Genomic DNA, 23,873 nt, shown 5'->3' with positions numbered 1-23,873 from the left:
TGTGGCATATGTATGCATACACAATAGTAACAAAAGGTGGACAGTGCCAGAGGAACACACACATACACACACACACACACACACACACACACACACACACACACACACTCCATATTCTTTAGCTGTTGTCTGTTGAATATTTTTTCAGTTATTCTGTGGAATCTCCTCATTTTTAATAAGTCTGTTTTGGTCATATATCAGCTTTCCTTTTATTAATATTTACCTAGGAGCTAGAGAAATGTCTCAGGGGTTAAGAGAATTTGCAGATCTTGTAGAGGGCCCAGGTTTGGTTCCTAGCACCCACATGGTGGCTTACAACTTTCTGTAATCAGAGGACCTGATGTCCCAGGTTCTGCATGGACGTATAGGCAAAACACTCATACATAAATAAAAGTAAAAAAAAAAATTACCTAGTTTATCTTTCTTTCTCTAGATTTTAGTGTTTGTGCGCGTGCGTGTGCCTGCGTGCATGTGTGGAGGCCAGAAGAGGATGTTGGATCCCATGAACTGGAGTTGCATACAGTTGTGAGCTGCCCAGCGTGGATGATGGGAACCGAACTCAGGTCCTCTCCAAGGGCAGCCACACACGTCACTACTGAGCTGACTCTTCAGCCTCCTAACTCCTTTAATGTCTTTAGTTATGTTACATCTTTTAGATTTTTCTTTTGTCATTAATTAAATGGTAACCTCCCAGTCTCGGCCTGGATAAAGGTGGTTTCCTTGCTTCTCTGCAGCGTGCACCCAAGTATAGCATTCCTGGCTGGCTGCCATCGGCCGTGAGTGGTTTGGAGATGCTTGCCCATGGTCCCTGTGTCACGCTGGTCTACATTCACAATCTGAGTTTTCTGTGTAGGTACCATTACACCGTGGTGACCTACAGTTGAGGGTGACACTGGATACCCATGGATGGTTACTAAAAGTACCCCTTTCTCCAAAAAATATCCTAGTGAGCATGCCCCATCGGGCACCTGCCTCTAACTACAGCACACCTGAGTGGGCTTTTCTTCTTCCCTTCTGAAGACTCCGTGTACTTCCTGTAACTCATGAGTCATGGTTTCTGGAGAATTTGTTAGAAGCCTTTCTTTTTTCTTAATCTTAGGAAATGAGAACTTAATAACTATATCATTGAGTATAATACATTTTTTTTTATCAAACTATCTGACTGGCTGGTGCCCTTTCAAGCTGGCATGACTACTGTGGGAGCACATCAGCGATGGAAGATGGACCATTTGTGGCCCCACATCAGCGATGGAAGATGGACCATTTGTGGCCCCACATCAGCGATGGAAGATGGACCATTTGTGGCCCCACATCAGCGATGGAAGATGGACCATTTGTGGCCCCACATCAGCGATGGAGATGGACCATGTGTGGCCTCACATCAGCGATGGAAGATGGACCATGTGTGGCCCCACATCAGCGATGGAGATGGACCATGTGTGGCCTCAGTTCCCTGACGCTTGCCTAGACCCTTACATAGTATGCTTGCTCTTGTTGGCTGTCATGCAGAGTGTGTAAAACAGATCAGAGAGGTGACACATGCCTGGCATCTCAGGGGGACAGAGGCAGGGGGATGGTGAGTCTTAAGTCATCCTGAGCTACATAGTGAGAAACCTTACTTGAAAAAAAAAGCATATAAAAACGAGAATCAAAAGTATAAAACATTAAAGAATGGCAGTCCCAGCCTCCAGTTAACAATAACAACCTCTGAACTTACATTCTCCCTTTGGCATCTGTTCAAGTACATCCTGTCCCACCCCCATGCCCTGATGTTCTGAATTTCACGGTGGTGGTCCCTTTCCACCTCTGAGGAGTTTTACTATATGTATATGTGTTTTTTTAAACAGTCTGTTATTTAACTTGTCTGCTTTTGAAGTGTAGTGAGTGGCCTGGTGAACATAGTCTCGGTGACTTGATTTTTTTTCCCTCCAGATTCCTGGTTTTGAAGTCCAGTCACATTGATGTTGGGCTGCCATTCATTGACATTTGCTACAGTATGTTATCTCATTGTTTAGACAGTGATATGAGAGAGTTTATTTATTATGTATACAGTGTTCTGCCTGCAGGACAGCTTAGCCTTAACCTGTTAATTAAGGGCACTTGGATGTTTCCTTTACTTAAATTATATACTCAGATTTCTGGGTCGTAGGCTATATGTGTGTTCAGCATTACTAATTAGTACCTGGCAGTTAGAGACAGTGCCACTTTGTAGCGCGTTTTCCACATATAAAGCGCCTCTTGCTTCACCTGCTCATTAGCACTGGGTGGTGTTAGTGCTGAAATTGTTGCAGAACTGGCGGGCGTGGACTGGCATGGCTGTGTGCGCATGTGTGTGCATTTAGACACGCTTCCCCCTGTGCTTCTCTTCGCTGGGGTTCCTGGTGGCGCCTTCCATCTACTTCGGGCTTGTCTTAACTGATTTGTAAGCATCCCCCGAATCCAGCCTTTGTAATGTCCTTACAATTGTCATTGCCGAGCTGATGGCCTCCCCCTTCACTGGTTACAAAGCCTCTTATACACCAGGAGTTCCTAACTTCTCTCTCTAGGTAAATGCCTTTTTTTCTTTTTGAAGGTGAATGTTTTGTTTGAGAAGCTCTTCTCAACTCTGAGGGTCTAAATTGACTATCCTGTATTTTATTCTGGTTTGTTAGGGTTTTACCTTTCATACTTATTTCTAGTCTCCCTTTAATGGATCTTTAAATAGGACATGAAGGAGAAATTAATTTAGGTTTTTCTATATGGAAAACAGCCATGTTAGTAGCATTCATTATCATCCTTTTTTCCCCCTGTTAGTTGGTAATGTCTATTTTGTTGCAGATTTGATTTTTGAGTCTTTATATTTGGAGTTCGAGAACTAAAAGTCCTGTGAACTTCAGGTAGCTTGTAAACAAAAGAAATGCGTTTCCTGCTGTTGTGGAAACCGGTGTGTGGTACGGGTCATATATGAGGACCATGCTTTGTCCTCATATGGTGCAAGGGACACAAGGTCTCGTTGGGACCTCTGTTATCAGGGCACTAAATCCTATTTGTAAGGGATCCACTCTTAAGATCTCATCACCACAGCTTTTGACGTCAAAAGGTCTCACCTTGTAATGCCATCACCTTGGGAGTCCGAATTTCAGCATCAGATTCTGGAGGGGCCAAGGCGTTTAGACCACGAGGCCGGGTACACTGGGTTGTTTCCATGCTGTCCCTACAGCTGTCCATGCTGCCTCCCAAGCTAACACTGCATTGTGTTCACCATTATAGTTTTCCAGTCTTAACCTTTCAGCATCCCAGTTCAGACAAACCACAGGCTTTTGCCTGAGAATCCTTGTCCTACCTACATGTACGAGCAGGGGGAGGAAGGGCTGGGAGAAGCCATTGATTAGGGATAGCTGGAGAAACGACTGTGTCTCACATGCAAAGAGCGCTCGCGCTCTCTCTCTCTCTCTCTCTCTCTCTCTCTCTCTCTCTCTCTCTCTCTCTCTCTCTTCTCTCTCTTTCTTCCTGTCCCTGTCCCCCTCCCTCCTCCCTCTCTTCCCCTCCCTCCTCCCCCTCCCTCCTTCCCCTCCCTCCTCCCCTCCCTCCTCCCTCCTTCCCCTCCCTCCTCCCCCTCCCTCCTCACTCCTCCCCGGCCCCCATCCCCCCTCCCTCTCCCCTCCCTCCTCCCCCTCCTGCCCCCTCTCTTACTCTCTTATTCTCTCCCTCTCCCCTCTTTATCTTCTTCCTGCCCACTCTCTCTCAAAAAGAGAGTCTCACTGTGTTGTTCAGACTGGTCTCTGAAGAACTTCAGTGGCTGCCTCCCAAGTGCTGGGACGACAGGCATGTGCCACCACACCTGGCTTCTCTTTCTGCATCTTTGAAATATTCATCTCAAAAGACATAGCAACTCATGACAACGTAATGCTGCTCTAAACATTCTATTGCGTAAGACTCAGTAAGAAGAATTCTTAGAGTCGTCTTCCCTGCTCACGGCTTTCATCTTCAGCCATATCCAAACTGCTCTCACTCATCTATTGAGGTTCGTTTTGTCTTGTTTTTTAAGACCAGTGACTTCTGAAATATAATCCTAATACTGTAAGTTGATCCTCCCCAAATAGCCTTGTTATTTTTCATGACCTTTTTCCTTTTAAAGAACATTCCTAGCCGGGTGGTGGTGGCGCACGCCTTTAATCCCAGCACTCGGGAGGCAGAGCCAGGTGGATCTCTGTGAGTTCGAGGCCAGCCTGGGCTACCAAGTGAGCTCCAGGAAAGGCGCAAAGCTACGCAGAGAAACCCTGTCTCGAAAAACCAAAAAAAAAAAAAAAAAAAAAAAAAAAAAAAAAGAACATTCCTTGTGTTGTTGATTACTTAAGGTATAATGAATGTGTAGTCGGTTTATATGTTGGTTGTCCTAATGTCAAACTCTGGGCAGGACCCGTCAAGTCTCTTGCTGACTCTGTCTGGCTCCTGCTTACACATCTCGTGATCTGGGGCTGTGAGCTCATCTGGAGCAGCCCAAGCTTGCTCTCCAGAGCAGCTCTGTGCTGGCTGTCCAGGATCCCTGCCCTGACGCTGGTCATGATGCTGTGTCTGGAATCCCTGGACCCCTGGGACCCCTACCCAAGGAGGTGACGGCCGAGGTGACAGGTCCCAGGGAGACTCTTTCCTTGTAAGCTGTGTCTCCTCTTCACGTCTGCTGCCCTGTCCCTGCGTCAGAACTACCGCATCAACACCAAAGTGCATTTCTTTGATGATTACTTTTCTCTCTGCTTTTGGTCCCCGAGGCTTTCCTTGCTTGAACCACAAGCTCTGGCTTTCAAATATATTCATTTCCTTAGTCCCCTCTTATCTGCATGGGGAACCCTCCAAGACTCCAGTGGGGTGTAGCAAACCTCGGATGGTACTGAACGCTATGGACAGAAGACTGTTTCCCCTGTACCCACTCACCCAGACTGAATGCTGGTTCCGTCTCACCTGAGGGCTTACCCTGCACTTTGAGAGGGACAGCAAAGCCAGCACAGATTTCCTCTTCCTACCTCACAGGTTCCCCGAAGGTCCGACCTTACTTAGACCTCAGCAACCTCAGCATACACTTTTTTCCCCTTGCCTTACAGAGATGAGAACTGTCACATTTTCACCTACAGGAAGCACGTCACTGTTCTCTTCGGCAGACTTCTCTGCACACGTCCTTATCCTGACCGGCATCACTGCTTTTATGCTTTGGGGCTGTGATTAAGCAAACGAAGGGTGGCCTGCCCATCAGCCCTGTCACAGCCCATCTGATAACCGAGACTCTGTGACTAACGGTCACTTAGTGTGGACAGTGCTGATACGCTAGAGAAAGGGATAAGAAGGGTCTGGGTGGTTTGAGATCCCATCACACCCCTCGGCAGGGTGTGCGGTTTGAAACTTTGAATTGTTTGTCTCTGGGATTTTCCATTTAAAATTTCTAATTTTCTTACATTTTGTTTGTGTATGTGTGCACACACACACACACACACACACACACACACACACACACGCATGCACATGCCGCAGAGCACATACGGAGATGAAGGGACAATTTGCAGGAGTCGGTTCTCTCCTTCCATCGTGTAGATGCTGAGTGTCCAGTTCCCCTGGGTAGGCTTGCTGCCTTCACACGCTGGAACTTCCGTTTAATGTTTTGGAGCACACTGAACCATGGGTAAATGGAAGTGTAGAACAGAAAACCATGGATGGGGAGTTGGGGGCTGATGTATATTTTACCCAGAATTTGTGTGTTTTTATTCATGTTTTCAGGTGAATGAATTATGTTTCCAAGACTTCCCTGTATGTTTCTGCTAATCATCGTAGTGTCTGACAGGGATAGGTATTATTGATACTTGACCTAGAGCCTTGCACATGCTAGGAGGCTCCCTACCCTTGAGCCCCATCCCCAGCCCTCGTTTTACTGAAAACATAGATTTTGTATGTGTGGGTGTGTGGGCGTATGCATATGTGTAGGAATGTGTGTGTGTGTTCACTCCTGCAGGCACATGTGGAGGGAGGCCTGAGGCTGACATCCAGATGTCTTCCTTAGCTGTCCCTCCACATTATTTTTTGAGACAAAGTTTCTTCTCACCGAATGGAGCTCAATGTTGGGTTAGACAGGCTGGCCCTGGGACCCTCCTGTTTCTGTTCCCCCGTGTGGGGTTACAAGTGCATGCTGCCATGTCTGGCTTTTACCTGGGTGGTGGGATCTGAACTCAGGTCCTGGGCTTGTACAGCAAGCCCTTACCCACTGAGCCCTCTCCCCTCCCCCCCCTCCCTTCCTACTGTTTTTGAGATGGACTATCACTAAACTAACCAGGCTGGGCTTGAACTCCATCCGGCCATAGTCCAGACAGGCCTTGAACATATGTTCTTGCTCTCCAGACTCCAGAATAGCTGTGATTACAGGCCTGTGTCCCCAGCCCTGGCTTTAAATTAATATTCTATTCTTCTGCTCCTTTGTTTCCCCTGATGACTGGGACCCTCATGCCTCTTGGCCTTTCCCAGGTGCTCAGCATAGAGCCTGACACACGTCAGCTTTCAAGAAATGTTTTTTTTCTATTTTTCAAAGAGAAAATCCGACCAGTAAAGAGCCTGGGATAGAAACAGGAAGGGTCTGAAATTTCCGGAAGATTGATGCTGGTTTGGCAAATTCTAGGTGAGCATCATTCACTCACTCATCGATGCTTTCCACAGATTAACTCACACATCTGTCACTCGAGGGCAGGACTCTTTAGTGGTTATTGGAGGGTGTGGTTTACCCACCATTCTTTTCCGCAGGTTCCTGGACACCAAAGCTGCAAACTCCAGAGTTACAAGTCTGTTGATCTCCGAGTGGTAGTTGGTGGCAGCTAGAATAGAGTGGTGGTTGGTGGCAGCTAGAATAGAGTGGTGGTTGGTGGCAGCTGAGATTGTAGGGGAGGGAGAAGAGGAGGCAGAGAGTGGCCAACGAGGACAGTAGAAATGCTGTGTGCTTCCATGTGACCTCCTTTGAGACCTGCTGGGTCACTGATTTCCCCTCCCCCCTTTTCCTATATCAAATTTGAACTTGTCCTTGCTAAGAGCCTGGCTGCTTTAGCTGTATTCCTCTTACTGTGAAAGAACAGCAAAGCTTGCCCTAGCTTGAGCCTTCCCCTCGCTATCTGGGAGCTGAACTGAGGAGCCTGGGCAGTGGAGAGAGCCCTGAGCTGGGAGCCGGGACCCGGGAGCCCTGAGCTTCTGGCCAGGCACCGATGCTCTGCATCCATCACTTGCCCTCCCTGGCCTCAGTTTTAGCTCACGCACCTGAAGAGGGTGGATGACCTTTACACCCTCTCCAGCTATGATGGCATTGCGTGGCTGCTCTGCCTTTGTGTATTTTCTTCTGCTTGTCTGTGCGTTCCATGTGTGAACCCTGCTTCTGCTCTCTGTTCTTTTCCTTGGAAGAATTTAAGTATTTCCTACAAGGTTGGTCTACTGGCAACAGATTTAACTTGTATTTGATTCTGCTAAAGATATATATATATATATATATATATATATATATATATATATATATATATATATATATTCTAACAGAAATGAAAAATGCATTTAAATAAATTTTTTTCTCCTGGAATTTTGATGTCTCAGCTTATACCAACCATTGGCTCTTACTTCTTCTCTGCTTTTTTCCATTAGAGTCCTTAGCCTATGTATTAATCAGCTTTGCACTGCTGTAACAAAATACCCAAGGTGATTAACTTATAAAGACAAAAGGTATACTCAGCCTGTTGTTCGGGAGGCTCAAGTTCATGATAGGCCCAGGCTTTGGGCCTTGGGAGAGGTTGGAGTACAAGGCAGAATAAACTACAGATTGGTTTAGAAGGCAGAAAGAGACAGACCCCTTCAAGGGCATGACCCAGTGACCTAAGGATCTCCCCCACATCTGCCTCACAAAGTTCGTCCTACCCTCACTTGGGTCTCCTCTGACACCCACACTGTAGTAACATATCCATCACAAACATGCCCGTCTGGCAGTCTTTTGTATGTCTTGTGATTCGTAGCGACTAGACAGGATGTGCCCGGTCAGAGGAGCTTCAGGAACCTGTCTTTAGTGACACCGTTGACACGGTTGCGAGGTGTTCTGTGGCTTTGTGCTTGGGTCATCCTGAGGCCCTGGCCATGACCTTGACTCCTTCCCCTCTGGTAGCTGGAGGGCTAAATGTTTTTAATCTTCTTTCTTTCTGGCCAGTTGGAATTTGTAAAACCCCTAGAACTGGGAGATGATAAATAATGGTTTCCTTTGAAAGTATGCTTTTGGTTTTCAGTGCTGGGGATAGAAGTCAGGGTATCATGGACCACTTAGCTGCACCGCCAAACCCTGATGTAGTAAAGAACAGCATTTTCTGGCATATATATATATGCCAGACAGGTTCTCACTATGTAGCTCTGGCTGTCCTAGAACTCACTATGTAGACCAGGCTGGACTTGAACTCATAGAGACCTGTCTGCCTTTGTCTCCCAAGTACTGGGATTAAAGGTATGCACCACTAAACCCAGCTTAAAGATATATTTGTGTGTGTGTGTGTGTGTGTGTGTGTGTGTGTGTGTGTGTGTGTGTACATAAGAAAGAACCTCAGATCTTTTAGATTTGGAGTTACAGACAGTTGTGAGTCACCATGTGGGTGCTGGGGACTGAATCCAGGTCCTCACAATGAACAGTCAGTGCTCTTAACTGCTGAGATGACTCTCCAGGCCCTTTCTGGCATATTTCACAGTGGCCACTTTCCTTCTCCTCCTCCTGGTGGAAGCACAGGGGATTTCCCCCGTAGAACTTGCTGTAGATAAAACCACAGAAGCATGTGGGCTTTTGGTTGACCAGGTCCCCTGGGGGCTCTATCCTCAGACATCCACACTGAGCCTGCAGCAAGTGTTGGTTACTTATCCGGTCCTGCCCCAGGACTGGTTTTTGCAGGGGTGTCTGCACATGGGTTAAGTGACAGCTCTGAACCTGCTTCTCTCTCTAGTCCGGGGACCTGCAATGTACCCTCTGACATCCTTTCTGTGAAGAATCAAAAAGAGGTTTTTTTTTTTTTTTTTTTTTTTTCATTTGTTCAGCTTTTGGCTTGTAGTTAGGACAGGATGATCACATCCGTGCTGGACTGAAAAACTGGAAGTTCCTCTGCTTACAAAACCAAAGTCCTACACAGTCTGTGTTTGAGTGGCAACCTCAACTCTTGCCTGCTAATGTGGGGGCTGTGTGTGGCTCCTGGGAGTGTGAGCGGCTTGATATTATTACAAGATGTATTCCTTGCTTTCCTGATTACTGAGATAAAAATACCTAAGAAAGGCTTTATTGTGCAGTTTGAGGCTATCATCCATTACGGTGGCCTCGGCACGGTGGCAGGCGCCTGAGGAGCTGGACACACTGCGTCTTCAGTCAGGATGCAGGGGAGGAAGGCTGGTGCTCAGCTCCCTTTTTGCACATTTCAGGATCCCAGCTCATGGGCTAATGCCACCCACACTTAGGGTAACTTTTCCCATGTCAGTCAACCCAGTCTAGAACCTACCTTGCATACATATCCAGACGTTTGTCCCTGAAGAGACTTTAGACCAGTGGTTCTCAACCTGTGGGTCGTGATCCCTTTGGGGATTCAAATGACCCTTTCAACAGCGGTCACCTAAGACCATCAGAAAACCCAGATGTTTGTATTATTCATAACAGTAGCAAAATTACAGTTATGAAGTAGCAATGAAAATAATTTTATGGTTGGGGGTCACTACAGTGGGAAGAACTAAGTGAATTAAAGGGTTGCAGCATTAGGAAGGTTGAGAACCACTGTTCTAGACCCTGTCAAGCTGACAATATTAAGTATCAAATGAGGAATTAGAAATGTTAGCCCCATGGGAGAATCAGGAGTTCAAATCCAACTTCACCTACATGAGGAGTCTGAGGCCAGCCAGGCTGGGCTGTGTGAGACCGTATCTCAAAAAACAAACCACAAACAAAAACAAAAGAGAAAAGAAGAACAGAAGTGTAGGGCCCATCTCCTAGAGTGTAGGTGACATCTTGTAGATCTATAGTAAGGGAAACTGCATTTAAAGAAATGTTCCAAACAAGACAAGCAGATAAGGAATGACAGTCACTTCACGGAACGCTGTGTGACTCTGTGACGTCACTTTGTAATCACAAGCAGCTCCTTATGCTGTGCTGGGAAAAGCAGAACATAGTGTGTGGCAGGATGAGTGAAATGAGGTAACGTTAATCCTGGCAGAAGAGGCTGGGGGGCACAGTGGGTGGTTTTCTGCCCCCTAGGAAGACAGTTCTGCATGGCTCTCTCCTCCCGTGGTGGGCCTATATCCCTCTGTCTTAAGCGCTGCCTTAAAGGGAATCCCATCTCGTGCTAAGGGAAGTGAGAGGCCCAGCTGACTCCCACATCCATGTTCAGGCCCCCGAATGGGCTGTAACTGTGTCCAGAGAAGGGGGTTGGTGGCACCCTGAGTGCCCCAGAGCTGACTCCCCAGAGAATCTGTTCAGAGGCTCTATTGCTTCAAGGAATAATCATGGGGTCACCATGGCACCCGAGACTACTCAAGGGAAGGGGAACCTAGGGGGAAGAAACAGGAATCCCGGGGAAGCCCCAAACCTACAGGCACCTACCTTCAGTCTTCAGGGAAAGGAACAGTGGCTGGCTGTGAATGCTGTGAGCCCTGTCAGGGGCAGGTTTTGACAAAGGCTGCTGAGCCCCCACTGGGGACACTAATGAGCTCTCTGGCCGTGTTGTGAGGCTGCAGTCTAGGGGCTCAGCCTTCCTCTCCCACTTGTTGAGGGAGGAGGAGAGAGTTAGAAGAGGGACTACTCATCACGGGGCTGACAGAGTCCAAAAATGGGTTCAAGCACGGGATTCCACACGCACCATGTGACTTTCGGTGACTTGTTCCACCCCCTCTGCCTCTGTTTGCTCCCCTGTAAAGCACATACACAGGACGGCTGCTGTTCACAGATGGGACAGGGTGTGAAGGGCTTGGGTATAGGCCTTCCACCCGGCCGAAGCCCAGGAAATGGGGCCGGCGCTGTTTGAACGCAGCCAGGATGGTTCCAGGGCCCTCTGCTCTCTTCTCAGCTCCCCGTTCACTCATTTCCTCACGCCTCACCAGCCTCACGTTTGGAATTTTGGCATCTGTTGGTCAAAAGTCATAGTCTGTATTTGGCTGAACTAATTTTATCCCGGATTACTGCTGACAAAGTCAACATCCCTCCCTCCGCTGTGCCTGGGTCTCCTGGAAGGTGCACGTTCCCCAGGCCGGCTGTTCTCGTAGCTAGGTTGCCTGGGCCTCCCTCCCCATGCTGGTGCCCAGAATGTAATAACGAATCCCCATCTCCCGGCCAGTAGCCCAGTGCCCAGGAATTCAGGCCCAGCCTGGCTAACCCTGTTCACCAGCGCATCTGTTTCCAATCAGTGTTGAAAGCACATTCTTTCTGCTAGCAGGCAGGCGTGCAGGCCCTGAGCCTGGGGACCACGCTAATTGATTGCTAAATGATCTTGTCATTTCCAAAAGAGGTCTCTAGGCCTGCCCTTTGCTCTGCCTCTATTCCCCATGGGCCGACAGGCTTAAGAATTAACTCGTCAGCTGCCTCTGGCTGCAGAGAATCTCTCAGACCTCTAGTGTGGGAAGGCCCTGGGAGTCTCAGAGAAGCCCTGGCTGATCATTTTTTGCTCAAGACTTCTGGATTAAAAGACACTGGCTGCCACAGGCACCAGCCACCTCATTCATATGAGATCCATCCTATGGGAAGAATGAGGAACTAACCTTTCAGGAGTGTACTGCATAGCTCCAGGTCACGCCGAGCTGGTGGCAGGGATACAGTGGTCATAAGCCCACTTCCTGCTGGGTTGAGGTTCTGTCTTCAACCTGGCTTATTAGTAATGTCTAGCCAGTTTGACCACTGAGGCTGTCTTAGAGGAAGTGGACAGCACAGGATGGCTTTCTAGATATGGGGACACACAGGCTGTCTGTCTGTCTGCTCTGTCATGATCAGATAATGAGTCAGAAGACACCACTGTTCACTTCCAAGAGCTAAGGGCTTCCAGCAGGCCTTCCTTCCTGACAGGAAGCCCTTCATGTCCTAGCCTCGTTGCTCCAAGGTCCTGGGGTCCCCTGGAACTCAGAGGAAAGGTATAGCCTCTGTGTTTCCTCATCTGTCTCCCCAAGTTGAAGTCGGGGGCTGCTGTCTGTCTCTAGAGTGTACTCACAATAGAGTACTCACATGGAGGCAGAAGGACTGACTGAGTGAGTGAGTGAATGAATGAATGACTCATGCCATCTGTTCTGGGATCTCATTCACTGGATAGTTGAACAGTGAAAACTACTTCGCTTGACAAACTCTGACGTTCGGTTGTTGTGGCTGTAGCTGGCCACTGAGGATGGATTGGTGCGTGTCCACACTGGCCGCCTGAAGGGTCAGCTGCAATCCAGGAAGCTCGAATGGTGTACTTGTTGGATGGTCTAGGTGGTAGTGCATTGTTCATTTGTTTTAATATTATTTATTTCATTATAGTGTGTGTGTATGTGTACATGCACAAGCACATGTGTGTGAGTACAGATTCCTGTGGAAGCCAGGGGTATTGAATCCCCCTGGAGTTGCAGGCCTATAAGGCCCCAACCTCTGACGTGAGTGAGTGAGTGAGAAAGAGCGGAGACTATGACATGCAAAGCTGGCGTCTGGTCTGCCATTACACCGTGACCTCAAGCGAATCTCTTCGCCTGTGCGAGCCTCAAGAGGCTTCAGTGAGATCCTGCACGTGCACATGCTTACAAGAGCAGGGTAGTGTGACTCACATCTGCAATCCCAGCACCTCTGGAGGACCTGCGCAAGTTCAGCTGCACAGTGTGTGCAGACCAGGCAGTGTGCAGTGGCAGCCCTGCCAGCCTGGGGTTCAGTGTGAGGGGAAGAGAGCCTAGGAAACCATGGGATTCTTTGAACGTATTGTCAACACCTTCTGCATTAGACACAGTTGGAGAAATGGCTGCCCAAAGTTCTGCTCCGGCAGCTCTGTGCTTTGCTTTCTGAATGCACCCCCTCTCCCAGCAGCCGGCTGATGACCTCCGGCATCTGAGGACTACTGCACACAGTAAACAGCTTCCCTCGAGTTCATAGCCTGTGGCAGCCTGCTCCCCTAGAACTTGATCTGCTTTGGGAGAGTGGGAGGTGGGCAACTGATGAGAGGAATTGGGGGATAATAAGCCTTTCTAGAGAGATGGGATTATGTGGTATCTTTGTGGGGAATGGGCAGTTCTCAGAGCCTCCAAAAGTCCTGCTTATAAGATCATCCAAGGTATCAGATTTTGTTAACCTGTGTCAAGTGACTTTATGTGAATATTCCTCCTGCCTTGTGTGGGCGGTAGGGGCAAAGGGGGAGGGGAGGGGCTTCGTGTAGCCCAGGCTGGCCTCAAACTTGCTATGTATAGCCCAAGACACCCTTGAGTTTCTGATCCTCTTGCCTCTCTCTCTCAGGCACTGGGATTATGGCTGTACACCACCAAGCTCAGTTTTATACAGTGCTGGGTATCGAATCCCAGGGCTTCCTGCACACTAGGCAAGCACTCTCTTCCGGCTGAGCAGTGTCCTCAGCTGCCCATGAATGATCTCATTCAATGCTGACCTCAGCCCTGTACGACCAGCACTGCTTTTATCTACAGGTTACAGGCATAGAGTCCGAGGGTCAGGATGAACAGCTAGGGACCGGTGAATGCTGGAGCTGAATGCTGGAGAGGCCTCCCCCTCTTCAAGTGTCCCATCACAGCAGGGGAGGACTGAGGGCCTCTGAGGCCACGGCCTCAGACTGGCTGGGCCTCATCCCTCTTTCTTCCTCTCCCTCCAGCTGGCCTTGCTCTGTGTCTTGGAAACTTCCTCCCCTTTCCACTCAGCTGGAGATGCTGGCGGGGTCCCAGTGGCCACATCCAGGCCTGGTCTGTGCACTGCACATCGTCAGTCGCGGCTTCCTCACTGTAGTAGCCCCAGGCAGAGTTGGCGGGAGCTCATATTCACATGTCGGAGATTTATTTGGTGCTCCGCTTCTTCCCTTCCTCTGCCTCGCACTGTTTATTGAAATAGTTCATAGGATACTGTTAACGACTAAAACAAAAGTCAATAGAAAAATAGTTACGGGCTGCAGTGGCCTTGCCGCCGCAGCCTGACTCTTGAAGATGCAGCCTGGGGCGTGCGGGATGAGGAAGGAAGCGGCACTCCGGGGCAACCCTCTGAGTTTTCACCCTGCTTTCCTGGTGTCCCATCCTATTATTCTCCCCTGTGGGTTGTGTGAGGCCGAGCCTCTCCCTGGCGGAGTGGTTTGGGGACAGGTCCCGAGGGTCCTTCTCTGCTGACCTGGTCCTCTATGTGTTTACACGGCCCTTCAAGCCATGCGTGTCCTGCATCGGCTCGTCATCTATGCATGTGTCTGACCCTTCCCAGCATCCGGAGTATCTAGAAGCGAAGTTTGTCTCCGCTAGGCTATTTCTGTTGTGAGTTTCGAACGGGATCTCACGCATGTGTCCCTAACAGCTGTCTCTCCAGACTATGCTGCTGGCTTCTTAAAGGAACTGCATTTTATTATTTTAATTATTATGAATTGCTTAATAATAAAAATTAATTATTATTAATTAATTACTGTTATTTGCCTGCAGTACATGTGTCAGACCTAGCGGGGCTGGGAAGCCATAAACAAGGTGGAGGCCCTAGCTGGTAGCCAGTGTTGGGAACTGAATTCCAAATGGACCAAGGAGAGGCCTAGGTGGGCTCAGGGTAGCGCTGGAGCAGGGAAGAGGGTGGCGCCGGACTTGCGTGGAAAGGCTGGTCCAACACGAGGGGAGGGAAGGCAGAGAGACGAAAGCATGGTGCCACCAGTCACGCCACCCACGCAGTCAGTCCTGGCAGGTGTCCCGGCAGGTGAGCCGGTTTTGGGGGGAGGGGGTGAGACAGTCAAGCAGCCTGGGCTGTGGGAACCTTCCCAGAGTGCAGAGAGAGAGTGCGTGCGTTGGTGCCCTGCAGCCCGGGAAGACAGAGGCTCACTGTGTAGTTCAGTCTGGCCTCTAACTTGTAAGCCCCCTGCCTCAGCCTCCCAAGTGCTGGGATTACAGGTGGGCACCACCATGTCCACTTATGCACACATTTCAAATATAATACAGATATCATTTATAGTCATTGTTCCATCAACATTATATTCATAAGCTTTATCCATGTTGTTGAATGCAGTTGCTGTAAGGTAGTTTATCTTGCTGTATATTGCCTTTCATCTTTTAAAAAGCTATAAGATTTTTTAAAAAAATATATTATTTTATTGTGTGTCTATGGTGTTTTGCCTGCATGTATGTCTGTGCACCATGGCTGTGCCTGTGGAAGCCAGAAGATGGTATTGGACTGCCTGGAACTGGGACTACAGACAGTTGTAGGTATTAAGAATCAAACTCTGTGGGCCGGGCAGTGGTGGTGCACGCCTTTAATCCCAGCACTCGGGAGGCAGAGGCAGGCGGATCTCTGTGAGTTTGAGGCCAGCCTGGGCTACCAAGTGAGTTCCAGGAAAAGTGCAAAGAGAAACCCTGTCTCAAAAAAAAAAAAAAAAAAAAAAAAAAAGAATCAAACTCTGCAAGAACAAGTGCTCTAAACCACTGAGCCATCTCTCCAGCCCTGCTCTGCATTCCATTTCTTTTCTTTTTTTTTTTTTTTTTTGTTGAGACAGAATCTCTCTCTGTAGCCTTGGCTATCCTGGGAACTCTCTAGTAAACCAGAGATCTGCCTGCCTCTGCCTGCCACTGCCTCCCAAGTGCTGGGATTACAGGTGTGCGTCACTGTGCCTCGCTTCCATTTCTGTAAAAGAAACTTTATTCTCTTTTACATCTGTGTGCATGCGTGTGAGTGTGGGTAGGTGAGTACGCCCTCTCACCCATGTGTGTGTACAGAGGCAGGAGGAGGACATCAGGGGTCCTCTACCCCTCACTACCTTATTCCCTTGAGCGAGAGTCTCTCACTGAACCTAGAATAAGGTCGGTGACCAGCCAATGCCAGTTGTCCTTGAAACACCGTCCGTCCCTCTGGCACCGGGGTTACGTGCATGTGTGTGGCCATGCCTGGCTCTTTATGTGGGTTGTGGGGATTTGAACTCCTGTCTTCATGATTGCACAGTATGTGTTCTCACCCCTGTCAGTCCCTGGTTGATTTCAACATATTACAAATATTTCCTCTCTCTCAGTGAACTTTTTCTCCTCTTTCTTAAGATGAGTTTTTAATTTTAATACATCAATCTCATTAATACTTCCCTTATGGGATATGCATTTTATGTCTTCATGGATTGCTTCCATATCCTGATATCTTGAAGACAATCTACATTACCCACTGAAAGTGTTGCCTTTGACCTTTAAGCTCTGGGATTGGTTGTTGTTGTTTTGGTTTTATTTGGTTAGTTTGGGTGCTGGGGACTGAACCCAGAACATGCTAAGCATGCTGTCTTCCACTGAGTTACCTCCCTAGACCCAGGAACTGGTTTTGTGTCTGGTATGAGGCAGGCACTAGCATCAGCTTCTTGCACAAATGCTTGCCTATGCCAGCACTGTTTATCACAGACCTTGCCCCCTGCCTTGGACCCGCCTCTGCCACATGCCAAGTGTCCATACCAGCAGGATTACTTCTGGACCCCCTTCTTTCTGGTTGTTCACTGGCCTGTCCCTGAGAACAGCACACTGCAGGCATATAACGTTGTTCTACCAACCAAATTCTCCCACCTGTTAGGGGAGTCTCAAGCGTCTTATCTACTCTTGTCCTTTGCATTTCCACAGAAAGTTTAGGAAGAGCTCATCAGGGTCCACCGAGAAAGGGGAGCAGCTGAGGTTTTTACTTTGCTGGGACAGCCTTCCGTCTATAAATCAAACTGAGGGGCCTGTTGAGTTTACCAGCCTACACACATGGTATGTTTCTGTTTTCACTGGAATCTTTGTAGAAAAAAAAAAAACAGCTTTAATGAGGCATGATTGACTTACCTTATATGGCATAGATTTGACCCAGGATAATTACTATTCAATGTATTTTGACATATGTGTGTATCCATGAAACCGATACCTCAGTGATGATGAACACAGCCAGCAGAGGGAATCTGCCCCCTCTTCCGTCTGTAGTCCCTCGTCCCCAGTGAAAGCTGCCTGCTCTCCACGGTGACGCTGAAAGTCGGGTGTGTTTCCCTTTCCTGTATCTTCTTTGGTGAAATGTCTGTTCGGATCTGTAGCTCACTCCCACCTCCCCATCCCCTGCCCCACCCCCCACCCGGTTTTTGTTGCAACTCTCACGATGTAGCAGGGTGTCCTCAAGCTGTGATCCTCCTGCCTCAGCTTCCAGTGCTGCTGGCATTGTAGGAATGGGACACTCCGCCTAGCCTTTTTAGCTGATTTTATTATCCTTGCAGTTTGAGAACTTCTTAAGTTCTGGGGGCAGGCTGCACACCCCCCCCCATTTTCCAAGGCCCATGTGTGAAGTCAGTCGGGAGAGTCTCCCCTCCCACCATGTAGATCCCAGAGACCGAACCCAGGTCATCAGGCTTGGTGACAAGTGCCTTCATCCGCTGAGCCTTCTCTCCAGCCCCTGCTTTAGTCTTTATATATCTCTCTATAGATTTATAATTAGGCCACAAGACACTCACATCTTTTTGTGTTTTTTTTCTTAGTAATTTAATTTTTTTGATTTTTTTTTTGTAAATGATATAATAATTAAGAATTTTTCTACATTTTTGGTTGCTAGATACACAAGAAGTGACAACTTTACACATGTTAGTTTTGCATCTAATAATATTGTCCAGCTTCATTAAAAACATTTTTTTTTAAGTTGCAGTTATTTGGAGTGGGCCTTTGCATGTCACAGTGTGTGTGGAGACCGGAGGACAGCTTGTGGGAGTTGGTTTTCTTCCACTGTGGGAGATGTAGATAGATAACTAAGGTCTCCAGTGGCAAGTACACTTGCCCACCCACTGACCTGTCTCACCAGCCCAAATTGTGATTTTTTTTTCTTTTCAAAAATAATTTATCAAGACTTTTTTTTTTTCCTATGTGGCTTCTGGGGATTGAACTTGGGTCTTCATACTTGCAAGACAAACACTTTACTTATTGGGATTGAGTCTTCTCCCCAGCCTGGTCTCAAGTTCAGACTTCCTAGTGACCTACTAATCCATTGAAGATCCTTTAGATTTTGTTCTTCTTATATTTCCTTTTATTTATTTTAAAAGAGTGTCCTAGGCTAGCCTCAAACTTGCTTTGTAGACAAGGATAGCCTTGAACTTCTGATCGCCCTGCCTCTCCCTCCCAGAGTACTGGTTTATTGGGTGCTAGGGGACCAGACTTTGGGCTTCGTTAGTGCTGAGCAAACACTTGGCCAGCCAAGCCGCATCTCCAGCCCCACTTAGCATGTTTGTGTGAATAACATTTCTATCCTCTACAAATAGTGTCACTCTTGTTTTTTCCTTTCAATTCTTTAATTTCTTTTTTGCACATACTTCATAATTAATGGTTTTATAGATAAATTAAATCCTTTATTGTTATAAAATGACCCTCTATTATTTTTTTCTTTAGTATTTGTATCTGACATTAGTAAGACGAATATGACCAGGTATGTTGGCTCACACTTTTAATTCCAGCTCTTAGGAGGCAGAGACAGGCAGATCTTTGTGAATTTGAGGTTAACCTGATCTACATAGTGAGTTCTAAGCTAACCAGGGCTACATGAGACTCTGTCTCAAAAATATAAAATAAAAATGCTAATGAGCATACTACCTATAGACTTCCTTTGATCAAGGTTTGTATGTGTCATCATATTCTATCATTTGATATTCATCCTTTATATATTTGTGTGTGAGTGTGATTGTGTGTGTGTGTGTGAGTGTATGTGTCATTGTATTCTGCCATTTGCTATTCGTTCATTCTTTATAGTATTTGTATGTGTACGTGAATGTTTGTGTATGTGTGTGTATGTGTGTGAGTGTGCGTAGTGTGTAAGTGTGTGTGAGTGCATGTGTGTGTAAGTGTGTGTGTATGTGTGTGCATGTCACACTGCAGCATGTGTGTGGAGGTCAGAGGATACTCTTGACTCTCAATCCTCTTTTTCTATCTCGTTTGAGACAGGGTCTGTCTTGTTCACTGCTGTGTACTCCAGGCTCGCTGACCCAGGAGCTTCCGGTGACATCCTGTCTCCCCTCCCATTGCCTAGTAGAAATGTACTGAGATTTACAGGCACTACTAGTAAGGTTGGGCTTTCATGTGGATTCTGGGGATTCAAACCCAGGTGGTCAGGTTTGCAAGGCAAATGTTTTGCCCAGGGAGCCATATCAGTCCCCAGTCCCTTTGTGTAACTTTGCACATCGTTTGTATAAAGCATGAAGTTTGATTTTTACTTTTAATTCTTGCTGATAATCTTTATGTCTGACTAGAACAATTACATGGTCAATATAGTTTGGATTTAAATGACCAGTTCAGTTTGCTGTCGTTTTGTGCCCACCTGTCTCATTTGTGATTCCCCCTTCCTCTCCTCCTTTTGGAATAATTCTCTCTACCAAAAAATTAATTCCACATTTTAAAAACCCTTATGTTAATGGTTATCCCACTAGACACAACGTGCATTAATTTATCAAAGTCAGAAGTTAATGGAAGCCTTTGCCCTCCTTCAAATGCTACAAAAATCTTCCAATCCGTTGACTTCATGAGCTTCCCTCCAGAGCAGCTGCTATCATAGCCCGATGTTTCAGCTCCTCCCTCCCCCCCCTCCCTCTGTGTGTGAGTGTGTTTAACCTTGTGTTGACTTAGCCAGTGGACAGATACTGCTCTAGGTATGGCAGAGGGAGGCTTCACACAGGAAACCTGGCTCTGAATGCGTGCAAGGGCCTGGAGGGGCAAAAGAGGCAAAGGCATGCTAGGTGGGGTCAGGCTACAGTAAGAATCCGCCATATTTCATCCACTCCTTCCGCTCCTGGGGTGGAGTTAAGGATGCCTCTGTGTCTCTGCCGTCCCTCAACCTCACCTAGATGCTTCTCATCGTGCGATGCCAGCCTGGGGTCCTGCTGGCTCAGGGGTGTGAACAATATCAGCCTAACCTTGCGATTCGAGACAAGCGCCAAGGCAGTGACTAGGGGGCGGAGTCAAGCGCATCCCTCCAGGACACGTGCTGTGCAGTCCTTTCCCACTCACATCATTCTATATTTGCTACTTTCTTTACCCCTTGCCCCCGTCACCTAATCAGGGCATCCTTCTATTGATAGAAGTCACAACACAGAATGTCCTTAGTGGGAATCAGAGGCTCACACTCCTACATGCCCAGGAATATTTTCCTCCACCTCCGCAGGTTTCCCGGCTTTGCTGCGGCTGGTACCCTGCTCTGATTGCCACTTTCCTCCAGACATTGAGGGTACCCCTCCTCCGCCATCTTACACCTAGTGCAGCAGCTCGGGCCGCATGTCTGCATCTCACCTTGGTGTTCTGGGGTGCCATTCCGTGTGTTCAGATGAGAACTCCCTTTTAGTTGCTGTGAGTGGGGTTAACAGGGTCACTGACCTGTTCTGGAAACTTCCCAGCCCTTATTTCATGGAGGATTTTCTCTTCCCCTGGATTAGCATCTCAAGGCTGCCGTAGCAAGTCAGCCACTAACATGGTGGCTTTAAAATTTAAAAAAGAAAAAACAATAACCGTACATGTTTTGTAATCCTGGGGACCAGAAGCCTAAGAGAAGGTGTTATCAGAGCCACGTTCTCAGGTTGGGACAGCTTGTTCCCTTAGGCATTTTTCTAAGTGTGTAATTCTCACTTTCTAGAGAAATGGCCAGTTCTATGGCTCCCGAATTGAGGTCTCTTCTACAAAGGAATGTTTTGTTCTACAGAAAAGATGCACTGCCACATAAAGGCGTTTGAAGCAAAGTTTCAATTTGAAGCTGTTTTTTAAAAAAGTTATTGTTGTGTATGTTTGTATGTGTGCTTGTTTGTGTACGTGTGTGTGTGTGTGTGTGTGTGTGTGTGTGTGTGTGTGTACACGTGTGTGCACGTGTGGGATGGGTGTGAGAAGTACTCATGCCACAATGCGCCTGTGAACAGCCTCATGGAGTTGGTTCTCTCCTTCTCTCTCTGTGGATTCCAGGGATCAAACTCAGGTCATCAGCTTGGGCAGCACCAAGCGTCTTTGCCCGCTGAGCCTCTCTCCAGCTGTTTTATGAATCTTACAGGTACACAGGTGTAGCTAGCAAGGCCAAGAGCTGACCACTTTGGGTCAGGAACCTCCAGGGCAGTTTCTCAATCTCTTCTTGCTTGCCCTCATTCCTTTGGGGTACTGAACTCTGATTGTAGGCCTGGGCTCAAGCACCTCCATCCACGGAGCCATTTCTCCAGCCCCCCATCCTTATTCTTTTCTTTTTTTAAAATTAATTTATTTTACATCCTGACCGCAGCCTCCCCTCTCTCCTCTCCTCCCACTCCTTCCCCCTCCTCTACCCCCCAAACCTACCCCTCCTCCACAATCACCCAGAAAAGGGCAGGCTTCCCATGGGCTTCCGCAAAGCATGGCATCTCAAGCTGCCATGAAACCAAGCGCCTCCCCCTGTGTTCAGGCTGGGCCTGGCAATCCAGCATGAGGATTAGGTTCCCAAGAGCCAGTCCAAGCACCAGGGACAGCCCTGCTCCCGTTGTGAGGAGTCCCACAAACAGACCGAGCTACACAACTGTCACATCTATGCGGAGGGCCCCCAGGCCAACCCAGTGCAGGCTGCCTGGCTGTTAGTTCAGACTCTGTGAGTTCCCACGAGCCAGGCTAGTGGCTTCTGGGGATTTTCCTGTGATGTTCCTGACCCCTCTGTCTCCTACACTCCCTCGTCCCTCTCCTCAGCGGGACGCCTTGAGTGCCCAGTGTTTGTCCCCGGGTCTCTGAATCTGCCTTCATGAGTCACTGGATGAAGGCTCTCCCATGACAACTGGGGTAGTCACCTGTCCGATCACAGGGGATGGCCAGTCAGGCTGTGCATCCACGGCTGCCAGGAGTCTTAGCTGGTGCCATCCTTGTAGACGCATGGGAGTTTCCCTTGCATCAGGCTTCTGCCCAGCTCTGTAAAGCCCCCCATTTCCAGTCATCCCTCTCAGCACTCCCCCTGCGCCCACATCCTTCTTCATAAGTACTGCAGAGAATTCCGTGGAATGGGCAAGGCTATTACATCCCATTTGCCCATTCTTTTGCTGATCACCATAATGCTATTCCAACAGTACTAGACACACCTGAGTCCCCTGGTGTCTGCTCTCTGTCCTCCCCCATTGCCTCCCTCCCCTGCCTCCCTCCCTCCTTATGGCCTGTGAGGCTGGTCACACCCTCAGCTGTATTCAATGATGAATGCTTTGGGTTTCCTTTGGAGACCAAAGTTGGGGTCAGTTTGGGGCTTTAAAAATCTCCCACTTTGCCAGGCGGCGGTGGCACACGCCTTTAATCCCAGCACTTGGGAGGCAGAGCCAGAGGGATCTCTGTGAGTTCGAGGCCAGTCTGGTCTACAGAGCGAGATCCAGGACAGGCACCAAAACTACACGGAGAAACCCTGTCTCGAAAAGAAAAAGAAACATCTCCCACTTTACAAAAACCAATAAACAAATTTGGGGGGACATCTATTAGTGTACTAGGTCTGGAGCCCAGCCCTGTCCCCTCCTCTGGCTGGATTCCAAGACTAGGAAACAGTACCTAAGTGCCATACCTGGACAATGTGATTTCAGTGAGGGCAGTCACGTGCCTGGGAACTTCTCCCTGGCTCTAAGTGATATTCATCACTTTCCTACTTCTGCTCAGTGTCGTACATCTCTCTTCTCACAGAAGGAAGCTAGAGTTGTCGCTTTCATTGTTAGCCACTTAGGGATCAATCCACATTGAGATGAGGGACAGGATGATGAGTCAAACGGGAGACCCAGGGCCTCATCTCTCAGATGTTGAGTCCAGACTGGGGGGTGGGTGGGGGGGTCTTCAAGAAAAGACTCTGCCTGTTGGTAATGGGGACCATCCGTGTGTGTGTGGGGGATCTATGCTGTGTGACTGTGGCAATTTAGCAGGGCCAGCTGCCCTCCCCACATCTGCAATGTCCCAGAGCACGCTTCAGTGGGGAAACGGGGCAGTAGGAGTTGTAGAGCTGAGGGCCTAACTCATGTGAGCCTGAGTCACTTCCTCAACCTTCCCAGGTCTCAGTTTCTGTATCTGTAAAATGGGAAGTAAGACATTTACCACCAACAGGTTTCTTGAGAGTGAAATGAGATCACTTACATAAAAGAATGGAAAGCCTAGTGGGTTGTGTGTGTGTTATACACACAGACTATAACAGTCTATAACACAGGCCAAGAAGAAGGAATGCGAATCGGGTGGGTGTGTCCCCTAGGGAGCTGAGGGAACCAGAGAGTCTGTCCTGGAAGGGAAGGGACTGGGGTCTGAGGCTGGAGGATGCAGTCCTGAGTTCAGCTGTTCACCAATCGGTCTTCAGATGGAGACGCTGTCTTCCCACTGCCTTTAGCCAAGCCCTGGGGTATTAGGCAGGGACGCACACTCACCTTCACTCTGTCCAGAGGTATCAGAAGGATCACGTCCTGACTGAGGAATGACAGTTCAGATGTGCTAGGGAGCACATCACCACACCGGCAGACAGATAAGGCAGGGTCTCTTTAGCCCAAGCACCTCCTCTCACAAGCTGTGCTTGGGCCCCAGCATGAGGACCCTTGACTCTAGGAAGCCACTCCCCCGTGGCAAGCTTCTGAAGGGCATTGGCTTTTTCAATAATATTAGGGTGTTTTTTTTTTTAGTTACATTGTGTGTGTGTATGTGTGTGTGCACGCGCACACACACACACACACACACGCACATGCACACACACATACACACACACATTCACACGCACACACGCACACACG

Source organism: Peromyscus maniculatus, chromosome 8 (assembly GCF_049852395.1).
Source record: "Peromyscus maniculatus bairdii isolate BWxNUB_F1_BW_parent chromosome 8, HU_Pman_BW_mat_3.1, whole genome shotgun sequence".
NCBI lineage: Eukaryota > Metazoa > Chordata > Mammalia > Rodentia > Cricetidae > Peromyscus > Peromyscus maniculatus.
Note: the sequence above shows the minus strand (reverse complement) of the source record.